The following is a 10,000-nucleotide window of genomic DNA, read 5'->3' on the forward strand; positions in this document are numbered from 1 at the left end:
ACACACACACACACACACACAGAAAGACACACAGACACACACAACAGCTTTTCTGTCATAATGTACCTGTGAAGGGTTTTCTGAGACAAAAACAACCAAGGTTACGCTACTCTTTAAAGCCCTGAGGGATATTTCTCAAAACCTAAGTAACGGATTAAGCTGGGATTTTTTTTTTGATATCCTGATTGGCTGTATTTAGCCTTGACTTGGTTTCCCAACAGCCAGGCTTAGTTAATTCTAATTATTATTATGTGTTCTTATTGGTTAAGCCAGCTGCCACGTCGATCAGACCTCCACTTTATTCAATGTATACATATTACTTCATTTGCTCACTAGAGAAGACAGATCGCCTACATACAGGCATAGGGTTATTTCAATTGTGATAGTTATTTCATGATTATTTATTAACATAGTCATCGCTTGCTTATTGTGTTGATCGACGTTGATGAATAGCCTACTGCAGAAGTTGACTAGAAATGGAGGGTATATTTTCGAATTCTTTTTTTTTTTTATAGTGGCTTGCTCTTTTCTTAATGATGTCGCGTGCCGAGACGAGGAAGCACTCACACGTGGGTGCATACATAAATGTGCATTCAGTTGGTCTGACCCCAGTCAAAGAAGAAATATTTTACTTTCTTGTCAGTCTCTATCAAAAGCTGTTGCTCACTTGGCGTGCATGACGCTATTTTCTGTGTCTTTTTTTCCAACCGTGAGATCTTTTGAGGAAAGACGACAATGCACACGTATCCTGATTTACTTACACCTGGCTTGACCTAGTCACTCATCCTAGCTTGCCATTCATGAAATGTGTTCAGCTAGGATGGCCAGACAACGCTAGGTCAAGCCTCGCTTTCTCTTTTGCAGGTGCAGTCAACATGTGGTGCAGGTGACTCACATTTCATCAGCAGCTCCATGTTGCACCAAACTAATCAGGGCTGTATCAGGCTCGCAACAGACCTATAATCCTTTGCTCACAGTGAACTCAAGGGGCTGGGGCTGGAACTAGAGCTGGGGCTGGAACTAGGGCTGGGGCTGGAACTAGGGCTGGAACTAGGGCTGGGGCTGGAACTGGAACTGGAACTAGGGCTGGGGTTGGGGCTGGGGCTGGAACTAGGGCTGGGGCTGGGGCTGGAACTAGGGTTGGAACTAGGGCTGGGGCTGGAACTGGAACTAGGGCTGGGGCTGGAACTGGAACTAGGGCTGGGGCTGGGGCTGGAACTAGGGTTGGAACTAGGGCTGGGGCTGGAACTGGAACTAGGGCTGGAACTAGGGCTGGGGCTGGGGCTGGAACTAGGGTTGGAACTAGGGCTGGGGCTGGAACTGGAACTAGGGCTGGAACTAGGGCTGGGGCTGGAAGTAGGGCTGGGGCTGGAACTGGAACTGGAACTAGGGCTGGGGCTGGAAGTAGGGCTGGGAGTAGGCGCAAAATGAACCTAGGAACCTAATAACACATGTGTACCGAGTTCGTCCGTTCTCTGGGATATGTTTTCATGCTAATCAAACGTGATCAGTTTTACCAAAATAGCACCACACTTCCACGGTAGCATAATGAGGGTTAATGTAAACCGAAGCATTGAGAACTTTGTAAGTGTACAGACAGTTTATTAAAAAGATAGTTTAGAAGCAGTACCGTTCAGTCACGTGACAGATCAGCTTGCGTTGCTCCAGTCCAACGTCGTGCAACGTGAGCTAAACTGTCACTGGACTAAACTGGAAGTGTGGTGCTATTTTGAGCCTTGTTAGTGGTATAGAAATAGCCATTTCTTTTTACTTTGCGTGTGCCCCAAAGACTAGCGTTAAACGCTAATTAGCGGTTTGTGGTAAAACTGGTCACGTTTGATTAGCATGAAAACATATCCCAGAGAACGGACGAACTGTGTTATTAACCCCTAGGTTCATTTTGCGCCGGAATTGTCCTTTAAGCAGGAGCAGACTGACAAAGAGGGGAGGGAAATTAATGGAGTGAGAGAGAGATGAAGGAAAGGAGGGAGGAAGAGAGATGGAGGGAGGGAAAGAGTCGAGATAGTGGAATGGAGGGTAAGAAAGAGATTGAGGGAGGGAGAGTGGGATGAGGAGAGGTGATAGAAAAACACAGAAGGAGGGTAAAAGATGGATAGATAGCGATGGGGGGACAGAGAGGATCAGAGAAAGAGAGATAGAGGTGTGAAGGGAGGGAGAAGAGTCAGAGATAACAGGAGCTGGAGAGATATCAAGAGAGAGAAAGATGGAGAGAAAGAAAGAGATAGAGAAAGAGAGAGAGAGATAGAAGGAAGGGGGTGACAAGGACATAGTGAGGAGATAGAAAAACAGAGGGATGAAGAGAGATTATAAGAGAGAAAGAAAAAAAGAGAGGTACACATTACACAAGCCAGCAAACGAAGGTGCAAGAGGATCAAACAGGATGTGAGGAAGAGAGAACACAGTGACCTTGAGAAACAAGTCGCCTCATCTTTTCTTCCCCTGCGGAAGGAGGGAAGACGCCTTTTGTGCGCGCTCACAAAGAGACGGAGGGCATCGCAGTGAAAAGCGTCTCCTGATGGGAGCTCATGACACACACACAGAGAAAATGAAATGTTCTGTTTCCCGAGCAACAACACCACATCAGGGGCGCACTCACCTTCTGGAATGTTACACTTGTGGGCACTGAGACTTCTGATGGCTAACACACACACACACACACACACACACACACACACACACACACACACACACACTCTCTCTCTGTCTCACACACCCTCAGCCATGCTGAACTACAGCACTTCACTGGCTTCACTGTATCCTCTCACACACACACACACACATACACACAAACATACACGCACATGCACACACACATACACGCACATGCACACGTACACACACACACACACACACACACACACACACACACACACACAGGCACACACACAATGCACGGGAGGCACTGGGAAGAGTTCCTCAACACGCCTGCAGATATTGCTGCTGACTGTCTTCTCAACACACTGAAGAATGCTATTGAAAAACGTCCTTAATTCCAAATGGAGACTCCGAGTTGACCCAATGCTAATCCAATGTAGCTAATGCAGGTAAAACAGGAAGGGGATAGACATATTTACTGCATTAATGTAATAATGAATGTAATACTGTAATTTATTTTGAATAATAATTTCTGATGATGTTTATAATGATGTCTACAATGTTTTACTGCTTTTAAATTATCATTGTTACAGTAAGTGATCTTTTCTTGTTGTGGACTGCAGGAAGACTAGCTCGTCCTATTTTGGTGACAGCTAATGGGGATCCTTTTAACAATAAACAATGAACAGGAATAGTTCTTTATTCTGGATGTTACAGCAGAGTTCTGGTAGCTCTGCTCCACGCACAGCACAAGGTTGCAAAGTGAAGCCAAGACAATGCACACCAGATCTAGAACACTCATGGCAATGCACACCAGATCTAGAACACTCATGGCAATGCACACTAGATCTAGAACACTCATGGCAATGCACACCAGATTTAGAACACTCATGGCTAGATATGTAAACGACAGAATATACATTCCTGTCTGGGGTCAGATTGGAGAGGGGGTGGGGGGCAGGTAGTCATATGGCCTTCCTGGGCAGATTTAATTACGATGTCTCTTGTGGGGAGAGCAATGAGTTAGATGCACCATTTGCTGTTCTGTCTGCTTACAATAAATATTTTGTCGCAGTTGTTTCTGTGGCTTAGACAAAGAGTCAAAAAAATATATTTAAAAAGAAAAAAAAACAATATATAACAACAACAACAACACACACACACACACACACACACACACACACACACACACACACACACACACACACACACACAGACACACACACATAAACACACAGACAGTCCACACATTATAATACATTGGATTAAGTACAGACATTAGTTCGAGCATTGTGGCAAGGTGTCCAACTCAATGTCCCTCATGTCATGACAAGCTGCAACATATTTCACAGTCAGCGAAGCGAGTAATAATAATAATAATAAGTTTATTTTATATAGCGCCTTTCTCAAACCCAAGGTCGCTTTACATAGTAGGAAGGCAGAGAAACACAAATAACAAACAAACAAACAAAACAACAGAGACAAAGGCAGGGAAATACAATAACAAACAAAGACAAGTTATCTGTAGGAACTACAGTATGTGTTGGGTGTGGAGGAGAAGTGATCATTAAACAGAAAGGTCTTGAGATGTGCTTTAAAGAAAGGAAGAGAAGGACAGGCACGAAGGGGTTGGGGGAGGGAGTTCCAGAGTTTGGGGGCCAAGGCACTGAAGGACCTGTGGAGAGTCTGGAGCGGGGGATAGCCAAGAGGTTTTGGTCAGAGGATCTGAGTGATCAATATAGATATTGAACAGAGTAGTCAATATAGATATTGAACAGAGTAGGACTCAAGCTACAGCCCTGTCTCACCCCACGGCCCTGAGTGAAGTATTCTGTTCTGCTGTTATCAATATCACAGCACATTTGTTGTCCATATACATGGATTTGGCTATACCATATATTTTACCCCCTTCACTGCTTTGTAAAGTTATACTCTCTAATGTATAGTAACTACTGTACTGCAGTGATAACATTAGTCATTAGACAAAAAAGCCCCTGCCAAACTCTCACCTCTAACAACCTGTTATTACACTTATATCAGGCCTACTTTTATCAGCCTTCAGGGAGAGGTAGCCTTGGTAAATAGTGGTAGTGGTAAATAGTCTTACAAATCAAAATTACATTCGGTGAAAAAAATATGTATTTATTCTCAGAGGAAACTAAATAATAAAGGCTCAGTTTTATGGCAATTCACAGACACAGTGATGGGATCAATGTCCTTATCCTTTCACAAAGGCAGACACACACACACACACACACACACACGCACACACACAAAAACATATACACACACACACACACAAACACAGACACACATGGACATACACACAAACTCTACTGGATGCCATTCAGATTCAAGATTTCAAGGTCAAATCATCTTGTTCAATCACTGCATCATAAAGCCTTTTCCCACACAGTAGTTATAGGGACACAGCTATAGGATCAGCCCCCTTCTAAATCAGCACTCAGCTCTACTGCTCTCCCCCAAGAGAACGTTTTTAATTCTAAATCAGCTCTACTGACTGCTCTCCCCCAAGAGGCGTTTTTAATTCTAAATCAGCTCTACTGACTGCTCTTCCCCAAGAGAACGTTTTTAATTCTAAATCAGCTCTACTAACTGCTCTTCCCCAAGAGAACGTTTTTAATTCTAAATCAGCTCTACTGACTGCTCTCGCACAGAAACACAGACACAGACAACATAAGGAATTGCATCCACATATCCTTGTTATCCACTATATGCAACTATTTTTCACTAGCCTGAAACTGTGATACCGAAGGATAGTTACCCTCACATATTTCTTAAAGCAACAGGCACTCAATTACACACACCAACAATGTGCACTCAATTAGATCTACACACCACATTAAAGATGCCTAAGTGTAATAGTTTTAAAATCAATATGAAGTATTCCAATGACTAAATATTTTTAGCTACTAGTAATTATGCAGATTATAAAATACTAAACATTATTAACAAAATATATACACTTATATATGAATTCCAAAATATAGGAAATAGAAACATACTATGACATAGGCCATCATTGTGTTTGTGTTTGTGTTTGTGTGTGTGTGTGTGTGTGTGTGTGTGTGTGTGTGTGTGGAGGGTCGAGCAGAATCTAGAATGGCCACTGATGTGAATGATCACACTATATTCAATATTACTGATGACAACAAGATGTAGGGTCTGGGGGACTCACCATTTGCAGTGCTCAGTCCGAGGGGCGGGATAATCGGTTGTCTTTCGAATTCCCGCTGCACGCAATAGGATAGCGCTACAACTCATGAGTGCCATGCGTTTTCCCACCAGCAGAGCTAGTTGGCTAGTTCAAACTTTTGCCAACTTAAAAAAAACTTAACTCGTGTCACGCTGTTCGCCAACAGCAACATCCATCTTGTTTTCAAGTAGCAGGGAATTTACGCTGAACCGTTGCAACTCTGCCATCAATCATTATGTTAAGTCCGCCTACCGACTCTATACACGATGTGATTGGCCTTATTGAAGTTTCATTTTTCCAGCTGGCAAGCCAACGGAGAGTGCTAGACAACCCTAGCTAGGGTGCGTCTAGATTTCTAGGCTAGGATGGAGTAGAAGAAAGAATGGAAAAGAATGGAAAAGAATGGAAAGAATGTGCAGGACTGGGCGGCGGTCATATTTTGTACTGCTCTACGGTACATCAAGTTCCTTTATTTCCAAACTAAATTCAATCACTAGCTGCTGGTTACAACTTTGTGTCTACAGGACATAGCTGTCCTCCATAGGCCTGAGTCCTGCAGCATCTTTGTATTGCACAAACACACACAGACAGAGAGAGAGAGAGAGAGAGATCTACAGTGCAGTCCAAAGGCAGAGAAAGCAGTAGAACAGCAAAGTGGCTTGTCTCTCCAGAGTGCATACACTCACACTTTACAAGTGTGTGTGTGTGTGTGTGTGTGTGTGTGTGTGTGTGTGTGTGTGTGTGAGTGTGTGTGTGTGTGTGTGTGTGTATGTGATGATGATGATGCCCATGCACTCATTAGTCAGACATACAGTATACATCAGCACAGCATCAGGCAGTGCGTATGTTCTGATTTAAGAGCTGCACAGATTAGAGGCACTGGAGAAGGAGTAGAGCTCACTTCCTGTCTGCTATCCCACTTCCTGTCTGCTGTCACCTGACCGGCTCTGACCAATGTATACAGTGGAGACGTGTAGTAGGCTAATAATTATACACTTTACTGCAAGGTAATAACCCCAGATCTCAAAAGCCCTCAAAAATAAAATATCATTAAAATGCGTGTTGGGTCCTCCTCACATGGAAGATCTAACGTTCAGTTTCAGTGAGCAAATAGCCATGTAAAGAGAAACTAGAGGAGCGTTCAAATTCAGCAGAGAAAGGAGAGAAAGTGCGCATTTACAGGGCTAGTCACTGTTATGTGGTAGCCTGGAAGCTACCTTGCATAGCTTGGGTCGGCTTCGCTATCTGTAGAAATACAATACTGTAATATTTAAGTGTGCTAAAAAGGCACAAAACTTACTGTAGATGGCAAAAACTTTGTATAAAAATATCACCTTTCCTCAGGGATGGTCTCAATGATTAAATTATTTCAGTATGTGCATAATTACATGATATAAACTAATACCGTAGGCTAAATGGTGGATAATTAAGCTATATATCATACGCTGAAGTATGATATTTCGGAAGTGTTAAAGATTAAAAGAAAAATAACAGCAAGAACCGTACAGAACTGAAAACTGTGACCCTAAAACAGTGATACGAACTGAACCTTGGGTTTTGTGAACCGTTCCCCCTAACACACACACACACACACACACACACACACACACACACACACACACACACACACACACACACACACATACACACACACACACACACACACACATTCACACACACACACACACACACACACACCCACACAAAAGGGGCTGCACGGTTCATGAAAAAAAATCTGAACCATTCGATTCAGGGACATGTGTGCATCCTTCGGTGTTGACGGTTCATGGCACAATGTAGCCTCATGCCCATGAGACCAGTTTTTGAGACGTGAAAGCGGAGGTGTGGAGTGCTGCATGTCACGTGCAACTTTAATGTTCTTGTACTGTACGCTACAATTGGGTTCAACCTTGGGGAGCATCCTTTGTGTTCTGTTGTGGTTTGTCCTGGGCAGAGGAATGTTTGGCATGGGAGGACGCAGTTTGTAAAGATACTAATACAGTAGATAACCACGTGCCTTTCATTCGCATCTGCAAACATGTGCTGTAAAAATGAACATGTGTGCATCGTACAGTGTTGACGGTTCACAATGTAGCCTCATGCCTGTATGAGTTAGACAGACTTAGACAGTGTTTCCCCTTTCGCGTCACACGTGTGGAAAATGGCAAGTGGGATAACGAAGGCAACCCGGAGTTGGAGGATGCGCCAGCAACGCATAAGTCTGGTTTGCGGGAACATTTTGGATTTAAATTTACCTGTGATCACAGCGGGAAAGAAAGCGGTAGATCGAACTGCGATTGTGTGCAAGCATTGTGCAACACATCTTCACTATGCTAGTGCAGGCCCAGAGTGGCTAATCAAATTCAAATTCAGCAGAGAAAGGAGAGAAAGTGCGCATTTACAGAAGCTGTGGAAGCCTGGAAGCTATCTTGAATACTGTAGCTCGGCTAGGCTAGGCTATGTGTAGAAATAAAATATCTCGTAATATTTCAGTCAATCTTCCTGTGCTAAAAAGGCACAAAACTTCTTGTAGATGGCAATAACCTTTTTGCCAAATAAATGAAAAGCATGTCAGTGTTTCCCACAGAATTGAATTCTATTTGTGGTGGTAGGTTTGCAGAATTAACACGAATGCAACAGTTTTTACAGTAACAAATTAGTGTAGCGCGGTTATGATTCTAACCAGATTTAAGCACAATGTAGTACAACCAGGAAAATCATTGTGGGGAGGTCAATGTTGATATTGTGGGCCGCTACAGATAAGCTCCCAATGTATGGGAAGCAATGCATGTTGAAATCATCAATGTCTTCACTGCTGCATCAACATCCCCTCAGAGATGGTCTCAATGATGTGCTTAAAGAAGTCAAATTATTTCAGTTTGTGCATGATTACATAATATAACTATTTGTAATACTATAATACTACACACACACATACACACACACACACACACACACACATCCACACACGCACAAGCACACATGCACACACACACACACACACACACATACAGACACACAGACACACACACATGCATTCATACACACACACACACACACACACACACACACACACACACACACACACACACTCAGGACAGCTGTGCACACTTGTGGCCTGATAATGAGTAGAAGCTGAGGAGAGTAAACACACACGGCTCCTGAACGACCCCACTGCCCTCTGCAGCTGCCCCATATGCCCCCTCCTGCCCTGCTCCTCCACCTCACCTGCTCCTCCACCTCACCTGCTCCTCCACCTCACCTGCTCCTCCACCTCACCTGCTCTCAGACCTGCCCCCAGCGAATGCCCCCCCCCCCCCCCCCCCCATCTGCCCCCCTCCTGTCCTGCTCCTCCACCTCACCTGCTCTCAGACCTGCCCCCAGCGAATGCCCCCCCAAACACCCCCCCCTCTGCCCCCTCCTGCCTGCTCCTCCACCTCACCTGCTCTCAGACCTGCCACCAGCGAATGCCCCCCCAAACACCCCTCCACCTCACCTGCTCTCAGACCTGCCCCCAGCGAATGCCCCCCCAACACCCCCCCCCCCCCCCCCCCCCCTCTGCCCCCTCCTGCCCTGCTCCTCCACCTCACCTGCTCTCAGACCTGCCACCAGCGAATGCCCACCTCACCTGCTCTCAGACCTGCCACCAGCGAATGCCCACCTCACCTGCTCTCAGACCTGCCACCAGCGAATGCCCCCCCAAACACCCCCCCCCCCCCCCCATCCAAAGCCAAGCATCTCAGACACACAGCTAGTCCAAGGTCTTGACCAGTGGACCGGTCTCTGTCTCCAAAGCCAGGCATCTGAGTGCTGCTAACAGTGGATGGACCCCCCCCCCCCCCCCCCGTTCATTCTGAGGGGCCGTGCACACGACGCCGGTTTTTGTGAAACCGGTGAGGTTTTGTTAACGGTTACGCCTTGCATCCCCCCCCCCCCGTTCATTCTGAGGGGCCGTGCACACGACGCCGGTTTTTGTGAAACCGGTGAGGTTTTGTTAACGGTTACGCCTTGCATGTACACGACGCCGGCAGTTTAGGAGACTGAAACCGATAGCTTTTGAAACCGGCTTCCGAAAGTGGGAACTTTTGAAACCGCCGGCTAACTTTCGCCGTGTAGACGCCTGTAGGTGCAAAGCCGGCAACTTTATGACGACATAGCCACGGCACT

The 10,000-nt window shown here is 45.3% G+C and overlaps 1 protein-coding gene across 1 annotated transcript in view; it reads right to left on the reverse strand.

Annotated features, from left to right (window-relative positions):
* LOC121704802 (ankyrin repeat and fibronectin type-III domain-containing protein 1-like) overlaps window positions 1-10,000 on the reverse strand; it is a 142,680-nt gene that overhangs the window by 83,860 nt on the left and 48,820 nt on the right. The gene's annotated exons all lie outside the window — the stretch shown is intronic.

Source organism: Alosa sapidissima, chromosome 3, assembly GCF_018492685.1.
Source record: "Alosa sapidissima isolate fAloSap1 chromosome 3, fAloSap1.pri, whole genome shotgun sequence".
In the NCBI taxonomy this organism is placed as follows: Eukaryota; Metazoa; Chordata; class Actinopteri; order Clupeiformes; family Clupeidae; genus Alosa; species Alosa sapidissima.